The sequence below is a fragment of the Acinonyx jubatus genome, chromosome F2 (genome assembly GCF_027475565.1).
Source record: "Acinonyx jubatus isolate Ajub_Pintada_27869175 chromosome F2, VMU_Ajub_asm_v1.0, whole genome shotgun sequence".
NCBI lineage: Eukaryota > Metazoa > Chordata > Mammalia > Carnivora > Felidae > Acinonyx > Acinonyx jubatus.
In genome coordinates this window covers 58,042,643-58,055,180 of record NC_069394.1, presented here as the reverse complement: position 1 = coordinate 58,055,180, position 12,538 = coordinate 58,042,643, and the positions used below count along the sequence as shown (strand labels likewise).

The window sequence follows — 12,538 nt, the reverse complement described above, 5'->3', positions numbered from 1 at the left end:
CAAGTAAATGGAAGTCAGGAGAGAGGATTATAAAAAACACAGTGTTCCCTTCAGCTGGCTTCTCTCTCTGTTTAGTCATTATAGCCATTATATTTACAGAACAATCAAAGCAAGGAAAATTGTCATCAGGAAACCTCCTAGACACTCGTAACTGCTCATTGAATCCGGGAGATGTGATTATTATGCTTATACCTAAGATGCAAGACAGTCTGAAGTTTACATATGTTTACAAAAAGATGGTTTACTTGGTAAACAGGGAATTAATTATTATTTCCTAGTAGTAAATACATCAGTGTATCAGTAGCCAGTTAACTAGCATTTTCTGCCTGCCTGCCTGCCTACCTTAGAACAATCAGTACAGTAGTATATCCATTTCCTTCATCCCATATTTCTTCATTTTAGTGAATATATTAGCAAAGATGGTAGGACCCTGTCCTTGGAGAATATGATTCAGTTAATCTGAGTTTACACACTTTTCTACATCGCATTCCATTTAATAAAAAGAAAGAAAAAACCAGAAACTCACATAGAGGATGATCAGAGAAAAGAAAATTTAGTACACTATTCATTAAACCAGTGGTTGGCCCACCTTTTAAAAGAGGTGTGTTATGCTTTTCTTTTTTCTTTTTTTTTTTTTTGAGTTTATTTATTTGTTTTGAGAAAGAGAGAGAGAGAGAAAAGCAGAGAGAATGAGAGAGAGAAAGAGCGAGAATCCCAAGCGGGCTCTGCTCTGTCACCATGGAGTCCACTGCAGGGCTTGATCTCACAGACTGTGAGATCATGACTTGAGGCCAAAATACAGAGTTAGATGCTTAACTGACTGAGCCACCCCAGTGCCCCAAGAGAGGTATGTTACGATTTTAGCCTGAGGATGGTTTATTTGTTTACTCACCAACGTGAGGAAGAAGAGGCAACCAAACTGGGTCTTGACATAAAGAATATGTGACCATCAATACTCCTAACGACAGGAGCTGTCACAAGAAGTATAAAGGAAACCGTGTAGGTGGTACCATATATTATTCCCTCCACCATCACCATGCTGTCTTTGGCATATACATCATAGGACCTTGATTACTGTATTGCATCCTAAAATATAAGTGGAGCTGTGGGAGATTGTATGTTGGAAAGTTTACAGGGCACCATGGTCTCAATTTAATGTCTTTTTTAAAAGAGAAAATGACATGCTACATAACAGTGGTGAAAAGTTTAGTGGGGTATGGGGTTAGTTTTGAGAACCTAGCTCTTGACAACTCTACTTGGAATGCCCTTCCAGGGCTATCAATGTATAATAATACTGGCACAACAGGGTTGGATAGGTTATTTTCATTTAAAGTCAAAGAAGGTCATTGCTTACCCATGTTCAAACTCTGCATGGCATGCACGTGCTTAATGATATCTGAGTTTTTCCACAAAGTATATTCATAATAACCTGTCATTTGATAAATTCATAAACGTACAAATGAGTGAATAAATTAAATGTACTTCACTATATTTCTTTCTCTTTGATTTGCTTTCTCTGTAATTTTCTCTATATTATTCCAATAGTGTGTGTACAGTTACAGTGAGCACTGATTTAAAAACAGACCATGTCATTTTGAGCAACACTTCCTGCAAAATAATAACTGAGATTTTAAATTTAATAGGAATAAATGAGCCATCATTAGGCTAAACCTTGACACACCACTCTTAAAAGGTTGCCAACCACAGGTTTAGTGAATAGTGTACTAAATTCTCTTGTTCTGATTACCCTCTAGGTGAGCTTTTTAAATTTCTTGTTATGAAGTAAAATACACATGTAGAAAAGAATACGTGTTAGGAAGGTACAGTTCCATGAATTCAGCAAGCAATTTTAAGACCTGTACGAATTCTCTTACAGCTACCAAGTTTACGCTTAGCTTCTTGAAAGATCTACAGACTGCCATGTTCTTTTGTGTATAGTACAATAAACCTTTAACATGGATTATTATTATATATAATAATATGTTATTAGTATTCTGTTTCTGTAGATGAGGAAACAAATTGAGAGAGTTAAATCACATGTCCAAATTCCCAAAGCTACTAAATGGAAGAAATGCTACGTAAATCCAGGCTTTCTGGCTCACAGTCCCGTGGCTGTTTTTCATTAATGCTGTCTTTGTGAGGTGGATGCCATAGTGCACTGTCCAGATCTACCACTTCCCCCTCTCAGACCTAAACCACTCATTTCCCCAGCTGCTGGGAGTGTGGGTGGCTGACAGCTCTCAGCTGAGTCAGCAGGTTATCTTTGGGAATTGCCCTAACCCAAGAAGAGCACTGCCTAGTCCATGATCACACCCTTTGGGAAGATGTCCATTCATATCCAGTTACTGATTGATGCAAGAGTATAAAAGCCTGTCACTCTTCATAGTTCTGGACAACTTATAAAAAACATTCTAGTTCTCGAGCTTTCCAGGTATGATTGCTAATGCCTTTGTTAGATATGCACCACAATTCACCTTCCTTTACTCCCCAGTTCAGGTGTTGATCCCGAAAACACCAGCCCATGAACTATGTGTAGATTGCTGTCTTGGAGTCTGCCTTCTGGGGAACATAAGTGAACTTTTCTGTAGTGTTTTCTTTTTTAATGTATTTTGTGCTTTATTAGAATTATAGTCATTCATTCAGTCAACAAAAATTGAGTGCCCATGTATTAGTCAGAAATGAATTGTGAAAAACAGAAACTACTTTATTTTCAACAAAAATGGATTTAATATAAGGAATTGGGTTTTTCCAAGTGACTGGAATGGCTGGGCCTCTGTAACTGACTGCCGTATCTGCCACAATCAAAAAGATAGTAATCAAATCATCATGTTGTACACCTTAACTATATACACTTTTTTTTTTTTAATTTTCAAAGAGAGGTGATAGAGAACCAGAAAGATTGTTTAATTGAGGAGTAGAGATCTTAGTACTTTAACTGCAATTCCAAGATGGAGATCAGAGAGCAACTTCTATAACCCTAAGTTCCAAAACCTCATCAGACCTGAAAGATTTGCACCAGCAAAATGGATGCCTTGTACAAGCAAGCTCTGCTTCGTTCTGCATTTAACATAATTCCACATTTGAATAAATGCATGCAGATGATGAACTTACCTGGAATCTGTTCTGGAAAAGGTTATTTTTTAGTTTGTGGCACAGGAAGTCACCCCAGAATGAAGTTTAGAAAGACGAAGCATGAGCCAGACTATTTACCACACATAGCCTTTGGCTTCACCAGGCTTACATTTTAGACAAAATGTAAGACAAAAAATAAATGGATATGGCAGACAATAACAATCTCAGATGGTTTTATTAGAAGATCAGCAAACCTTAATAATTAAAACATTTTAGGTTTGGAAGCAGTCAACACAAGGAATATTTTTTGCAAAAAAAAGGGTTTTATTACTTTAACTATAAATTATAATTATTATTTATAAAAGCTATATAAGTGACCATCTTTAAAGTCTCAAAAAGGCAAATACAAATAAAGCACAGAAAATTAATTGAATTGAAAAAAAGTTCTGACATAGTTCTTCCACATCAGATGTTTAGTGTATCTACAATAATAGATCAGCGCAAAGGTATATCTGCAGGTTCTAAAAGTAAAAGTAAGTTAAGTTGGCAAATACCACATTCCTCAATGAATAAGAAGGCTGATCAAAGATAAAATGTTGGATAGTTTTATCAAGCGGGCCACCTTACAGGATAATTTTCCAGGGTAGCAACTCTACACATAGAACTGAACTGTTTGTGATTATTCTAGAGCCAGTACATTTATTTGCACAGTTTTAAAATAAAAATGTAACAAGTAATTATACATTAGGATTGGTGGGAATACCAGGTATTATTTCAGAACTGTCACTATGTATTCCTTCTTGTCTGACACAATCAATACAGATCCAGGCTTGCTGTGTGTAAAACGATTCCCTTCCTTTTGTTGACCAACTTCTTTAATGGTGTGCTGTTCTTGAATCTGGATGTAGATAGATTTTGGTAGATATCGGTGATGAGCAACGCGTTTTATATGAGGATGGTGTGGAAGTTTCTCCTTCAACTTCTGGCTATACCCTTTGGCTGCTGCTTCTCGTGAAGTAAGCACATCCAGTTTTTCAGAAGCATTAGCCTTCCACAGACAAATGTCCATTTCATCAGATCCACACGTAATATATTTGCTGTTAGAAGTCTATTTTATACAGAGAACATGTTGCATTCTCTTTGCATGATAGACTAACCCATTTCTTTTTTTGCCAATAGGAAAGATTCAAATCGATTTATCAAAACTACCAGACACCAAGTCTTTCCCAGTGGAAGAATAATGTACATTAAGCACTGCAGATACAGATCCACACGTACCATTACAAGAGTGTATAGTGGATGCTTCTGAAATGCATAGAAGTTGTAATCTTCATTTGCTGCAGTAAAAATGAAAGCTTCCATAGGGTTCCAACAAATTGTATTTGTTCCCATACCTAAGATGACATTTTTCAGAGGAGTATCTTGCCTCATATCATATAGTACTATATTCCTGTCAGAAGCACAACTGCCCAAGAGAAATATGTCAGTTGGATTAAGTTTAACACTACTGTCAAATCCCTAGATCATCGAACATATAGGATTGGTTCTTTGTTCATCCCAAATGTCTACTTGGTGTCCACATGTGGCAAAAACAGCTTCTTTCCAGTGATGAGCAATTCCTGTATACACTCTCTTTCCTAATGTTGTATGCAGTGGTTCCTCCTCTTCTCCGTAGCCCAGTCCATCCATTTTCTACTGCTTCACAGTTTTGTCATCACCAACAGTTAAAAAAAAAGTCCCACAAAAACAAGTATGTATTCCTTATACAAAACTCTCATGTGCTTGTATTGTATGGATACTTTTTCATTTAGTTGAGTTCCAAATTCTAATCTCTCAATCACATGCCCCAGGAAGGACAGTAGCCAGGCTCTTTGGATGCTTTGCCAAACAATTGACTTCATCTCTGTAAGGAAGCGAGAAATAGTTTTGCCGATACCCATCCCAGTTTGGTAACATTTAAAGCTCTTACCTTTCTCATGGGACCTCAAAAGGATGTAAGGTAGGATTATAGTTTCTTGTAACTGGCTATGTAGATCCAAATCTTCCTTCCTGAAAGATCTGAATCCTTAATTACTCTGCCTTTTCTGGTTCCGGTAGTTTTCCATTAATCTTTACTGTTGGCATGGGAATTGTAAAAAGAACCTCAGAAGATCTCCTGGGTTCCAAACACAGTCCTCCTTGCTTCCACCATAGAAGCAACCAATTTCCCCTGGCATTTGGCATCCATCAGTCTGTTCCTTATAGGAATTTATATAATAGTGCCAATGTGATGCAGTTATTGAAATATACCATTTGGCAGTGGTTGCATGACTTATTTTGAGATCCAGAAGGACAGTGTGCAACTTTAGATATGCTACCACTTTCAAAAGAATTCTACTGGACTCAGGAAAAATGAACAGTTAAGTTTGAAGAATTCATGTTGTGAAAATCAAACTAGATTAGGGCTTGACCTAACTCACGCTCTCCAGATTTTAGATGTGAAAATGTTAACGTTGAAGAGTACAAAATATAGATTATTCTATTCAAGAGCTTCATATTTTGGCTAAAAAAAAAAGGGAAAGAATCTCTTTTGGCTGAGTGAACCTGAGAAAATAATACAAAATTGGTTATAAAACACTGATGCTCAAAATCTAGTAAAAGTGGGGCACCTAGGTGGCTCAGTTGGTTAAGCATCTAACTCTTGATTTCGGATCAGGCAGATCATGATCTCACAATCATGAAATTGAGCTGTGCGTTGGACTCTGTGCTGGGTGTAGAGCCTGCTTAAGAGTCTCTCTCCCCCTCTGCCCCTCCCCTGCTTGCTTGTGTGCATGCTCTTTCTCTCTCTGAAAGAAAGAAAGAAAGAAAGAAAGAAAGAAAGAAAGAAAGAAAGAAAGAAACACAATGAACTCATTGTATTCCAGACATACAGAAATGTACACATGTATGCCTATACAAAATACCTCACAAATATCAGCTCTCTCACAAACCTTTTGGACTCCTGAGATCTCCAAAAGTCCTTGAGTCTTGGCTTGAAAAGTTGTAGTCTACAATGGCATGCTCTCTTAAGTTTTTGAGGATTGAGTTTTCAGTTCTCAAAAAGTGGTAATATGTGCACATGTATGACACACATATAGCGTGTATGTATACTTGTATCATGTACATGTATATGTACATATATATAATAATATATACATATATACATATATAATACATATAAAACATACATACATACATATAATACATATAATATATCTATATATAATGCATATATTACATATAATGCATGCAATGCATGTAATACATATGCATATAATACATATAATACACATATGCATATAATACATAATGCATATAATACATATAATGCATATAATAATATGCATATAATGCATATAATACATATAATGCATATAATACATAATGCATATAATACATATGCATATAATGCATATAATACATATGCATATAATACATAAAACACACACATAATAATACATACATATAATACATATATAATGTATATAATACATACATACATACATAATACATATAATACATATACACATATGCACACAAATGAAATATTTACTACTAAATATCGTGCTGGCAAAGCAGTGTAGCCTAAGTCAGTTGTCTCAAAAATTGTTACTATGCATCCCCCATCAGTAAAACATTTTTGAGAATGTTCTACCACACAGTTTCCTAGAGGCTAGAAAATTGCTCCATTTGTTTCTCTGTTTACCTCTATTACCTACTAATAAAATAGAAGCAGATTACCTAATACCAAGTGAGTAGTGGTGTGATGCTGAACGAGTCATGGATCTTCCTTAGACTTCGTGTCTTCATCTATAAATTTCTTTTGTAATTTGATTTATCTTGTTCAGTGCTAAGATTATGCAGTTGTTTCAGATGCTGCTACAATATGGGATTGTATTTATTGAATCATTTTTGATAGACACAGACAGTGTATGGATAAGAGCAGGTCCTGCTATACATTATGCCTCAACAATATGAAATACTAAACCAGAATAAAAGGGAAATTTCTTATGCCCTAATTTCAACTCACAATATGAATTAATGTGCTTCACTTTAGGAATACATATAACCTCTTTAACGCATGATAATGAAGCCATCATGGGGTCTACAACCTGAGTCCCAGGGCTCTCAGAGCAGCATGAAGAGTGATAATGCCCCATAGGACCTGGTCTGCTTGTCTTTTATTTACCCTAAATTTGCTAATGGGGTGGATAAGGGACTGAAATAGAATGGCTGTGGCTAAATGTGCAGAGGCCTCAAAGACACTGATTGGCCAGGAAAGTATTAATAATCAGAGTAACCATAATAAAGTTAGCTCAGGACATGAGTAATAGTGTGCAAAGCTAAAGAATATCTGTTTCTGCATCTAGGGAGTAGATTTAGAAAACTTGGTTTATTTTATTATATTATGGGATAGAGTGCTTAAAACCTAAATGCTAGTCACCAATTCAAAGGGAGGATGCTGGAATGAGGAACAATATGACATTTGATAACAGGGCAGGGTGTTTAAGAGGGAGGCAGCACTGGTGGCTTTATAATTTGCTGTTTCATTTCTGTGTTTGGCTTCTGCTGTAACCAGCTGGCATGAAGGAACTCTCTGGTGTTTTGAATCAAGAAGGAAATAAAACACACACAGGCTTCACTACAGATAACCTGAACATTTTGAATTTGGTTTATGGCAAGAGAAATGTGTACTTTGGCTTTATTTTTTAATAGTGGTGGTATGTTGGCTGAATTGATCTCCTTTATGACTCGAGAATTTGTGCAATGGTGCTTGGATTTAAGAAAGGTAAAATATACCTATGGAAGAAAATTTTTGTCTCATCTGAAAACAATTGACATCTACGAACAATGGCTGCTTAATGAGAAAATATCTATTGGCAAGTAATAGAAATTGTTGAATTTTGATTGTAAGATTAAGCAATGTTTTTTCCTCTTAGCCTCACCTTGATCTGTTTAGATTGGGTTGGATTTGTTACTTGAATTTAGTCATTGTTATATAATTATGAAAAAAAAAATTATGCCGTTTGTCTTTGAAGTGATCTCTGCTTTTTATGTAAATTTTCTATGAATGTGTAATGTATAACAAATATATATATGTGCGATCTTAAGTGTACTTCTCAATTATTTTTATATATTACTCACTCCTTTGTAACAATCACCCAGATAAAGATAATATTTCTAAAAGCTTCCCTTGTACTCTCCTAGCCACCATGCTCCTCCCACCTCCCCAAAGAGAACAGCTATTTTGACTTCCATCACACAGATTGGTTTTGCCTGTTGGAGACATTTATATAAATGTAATTATATAGTGTTTTTGTGTATGTGTCTGGTTTCTTTCACTCAGTGTTATGTCTGTGAGACTATCCATATGGTTGTTTGTAGAATTAGATTACTCATGGTCGTTGTGTAATATTTCATTTAGAATATCAATATTCTAAAATTATGTATGTTCTTCTATTCATGGATACTTGGGTGGTTTCCAGTATTTCACTATATAAGATAATGATATTATTAATTTTTTGACATGTCTTTCAGTGCATATATATTCAAATTTTCTATATTTAATAGTGTATTTGTTGTGTCATAAGATATTGTTATGTTTTGCTTTAGGAGATATACTGCTAGACAGCTTTACAAAGAGATTATACTTATTCATACTCTCACTGGCAGTACTTGCCTCCAAAGTTTCTGGTAGATGTATAGTAATGTTGTGTGTGTGTGTGTGTGTTATGTAATTTTTTAAAAAGACATTAATTTATTTAGAGCAGTTTTAGTTCACAGCAAACCAAGAGGAAAGTACAGAGATTTCCCACGTACCTCCTATCCCCACACATGCATGGCCTCCCCTGTATCAACATTTTTCACCAATGGTACATTTATTATTATTGAAAACTTGCAGCAACACATCATAATCACCCAAAGGTCATAGTTTACATTAAGGTTTCCTCTTCCTGTTGTACATTCTGTGGGTTTGGACAAATGTGTAAAGACATGTATCCATCATTATAATATGATGCAGGGTATTTTCATTGCCCTAAAAGTCCTCTGTGTTCTATTTATACTAATCCTGCCCACAATGACCCAGTTATCTTTTTACTCTTTCCACATTTTTTTCTTTTCCAGAGTATCATATAGTTGGAATAATAGAGAATGTAATCTTTTCACATTGGCTTTTTTCACTTATTATTCATTTAAGTTTCCTGCATATCTGTTCATGGCTTGATAGATCATTTCTTATTAGAACTGAATAATATTCTATTATTTGTAATGTAGAATTCTATAATTTTCTGTTGTGTTCCAGTTTATGAATTCATTCACCTACAGAGGACATATTGGTTGCTTTCAAATTTTGGCCATTATGGATAAAGCTGACAAAACGTGTGTGGACAGATTTTTTTGTGTGGATGTAAGTTCTCAACTGCTTTGGGTAATAACCAAGGAGAGTGATTGCTGGATCATCTGGTGAGAATATGTTAGTTTGTGTGAAGCCACCAAACTGTCTTCTAAAGTGTCCGTACCATTCTGCATTTTCACCAGCAATGAATAAAAATTCCCATTGCTCCACAATCTTCCCAACAGCTGGTGTTGTCAGTGTTCCAAATTTTGTCCATTGTCCGTTCTAATAGGTGTCTCTAATGGTATCTCACTGTAATTTTAATTTGCACTTTTTGGTGATCTATTATGTAGAACATCTTTTTATATGTTTACTTACTATCTGCATATCTTCTTTGGAGAAGTGTCTGTTTAGATCTTTGGCCCAATTTTTAAATGAATGGTTCATTTTCTTACTTTTGGGTTTTAAGAGTACTTTGTATATTATGGATAACAGCCCAGATGTATCAGATGTGTCTTTGCAAATATTTTCTCCCAGTCTGTGGCTTGTATTCTTATTCTCTTGACGTGGCTTTTCACAAAAGTTGTAATTTTGATGAAGTCCGACTTATCAATTATTTCTTTTGTGGATTGTGGATTCTGTTGTATCTAAAAAGTAATCATCACATCTAAGGTCACCATGCAGGTTTTGTCCTATGTTATCCTCTAGGAATTTTATAGTTTTTAATTTTATGATCCAGTTTGAATTAATTTTTGTGAAGAGCATAATGCCTGTCTAGATTATCTAGGTTCATTTTTTTGGTGAATCTAGATTTATTATTCATCAATATGTGGATGTTCAATTGTTCTAGTAACCTCTGGTGAAAAGACTATCTTTGATCTATTTTATTGCTTTTTCTCTTTTGTAAAAATCAATTGACTATATTTGCAGTGGCTATTTCTGATTTTGCTATCTGGTTCCATTGATCTATTTCTCTGTTCTTTTACCAATATCGCATTGTCCTGATTATTGTAGTTTTACAGTTCTTCCTCAATATTATATTGGCTATTCTGGCTCATTTGCTTCTCCATCTAAACTTTAGAATCAGTTTGTCAATATCCACAAAATAACTTCCTGAGATTTTGTTTGAGATTGTATTGAACCTATAGATCAAGTTGGGAAGAACTGGTATGTTGACCATACTGAGTCTTCCTATTCATGAACATGGAATACCTCTCCATTTACTTAGTTCTTACTTGATTTCATTCATCAGAAATTTATAGTTTCCTCGTGTAGATCTTATACATATTTGTTACACTGTGGTTTTAACTTGTATGTACCTGATGGCTATTGATATTGATCACATTTACATATGTTTATTAGCCATTTGGATAGTCTCTTTGTGAAGTGCCTGTCCAAGTGTTTTGTCTGCTTTTTTCTATGGGGTCATCTATCTATATTTCTTGAGTTGTAGAAGATTTTTTATATAGCCTGTTTATTTTTCCTATACATTATATAGTATATATGTAACATGTATTATGTTTATTTTTCATATACACCATGCATATTATCTATATACATAATATATACATTTTCTATAAATTATATATAGAATATATATTATATATATTACATATACTATAACTTTTTTTTCATTCTGCCTTGTAAACTCTTCATGGAATATTTTGATAAATATGAAATCTTAATTTCTATGAGGCACAAATTATTAGTGTTATCTTTGGCTAGTACATTTTGTTTCCTCTTTAAGGACTTTAAATTACTACTTTGGCTATGAAAGTATTCACGTATATTACCTCCTACAACCTTTATTGTTTTGTAATTCACATTATTTAGATCTACACTTAATATGGAATAAATTTTGGTTGTATTCAGGACATACAGATTAAAATTTATTAACCTAAATTTTCCCCCCACTGCAATGCAATGTCACTTTTATAATATCTGTGGTTGTTTATATGACTCTGTTTCTGGAGTCTTTATTATATGCCATTGGTCAGTTTTTCTATTCTTGTGTCAATATCATAAAATCTTACTGTGATTTCTTGGTAAGTATTGATATATGGTAATTTAAATACTTTGACTTTATTTTCATTCAAGATTGCCTTGCCTCATCTTGACCTTTCTGCATTTTCATTAGAATTTTAAAATAAACTAATCAATGTCAATAAAAATAAAGTTTTGATTTTAATTGGTATTCAATTGAATTGAATTGAAGTTGGGAAATAATTGATACATTTACAATCTTCAGTAAATTTTTTCATTTATTTACCTCTTCTTCAATTTTCGTAAGTAATATTTTTAAATTTTATGTGCAAAGACTTTGCAAAATTTTTATTAGGTAAATATATCGAAATTTTATGTGCTTGATGCTAAATTAATGCTCTTTAAAAATTTTTATTTTCTAATTGCTTATATCCAGCAGTCATGCTAAATTTACTTACTGATTCTAACACTTTATGAATGCTTTGGATATTTTGTGTGCACAGTGATGCCATTTATAAACAAAATCCATTTATTCTTTTCCAAACTTTATAATACTTATTTATTTTGATAATATTATTGCACAGGCTGGGGCATCCAGTGCAAAGTTGAATAAAAGTGATGATATCAGACTTTCTTATCTTGTTCCCAGTCTTGATGGGAAATTTTTGATATATATTTATAAATATAATGTATGGTGTAGACATTTGTAGATACCCTTTACCAGATTAAGATTTTCCTCCATTTTTAGTTTGTTAAAAGTTTTTATCATGAAAGAATATTGACTTTTATTGAAAGTTTTTCCTGTATCTATTGATATAATTATGCCATTTCCCCCTTTTATTCTGTCAATGTGATGAATTAGATTGATTGCATTCTGAATGTTAAACTTCTCTTACAGACCTAAAATAAACCCTACCGAATGTTGTTACATTATCTGTTTTATGGTTTGATTTGCTCACATTTCTTTTAGAAATTTTCAACTATATTTTCCAAAGAAATTTATCTGTAATTTTCCTTTCTCTTAATGCCAATTTAAAATTTAAAATTTCAGAGTGAAGTCTGTGCTGACCCCATAAGGTGAGCTGTGGGTCCTTGTTTTTCTCTTTTGTGAAAGTATTTAGAATTATT

At 33.9% G+C, this 12,538-nt stretch overlaps 1 pseudogene; it reads right to left on the bottom strand.

Moving 5' to 3' along the window:
- Positions 1-3,841: 3,841 nt before the first annotated feature.
- Positions 3,842-12,152, bottom strand: LOC106968392 (DDB1- and CUL4-associated factor 13-like; annotated as a pseudogene).
- Between the last annotated feature and the right edge of the window lie 386 nt (positions 12,153-12,538).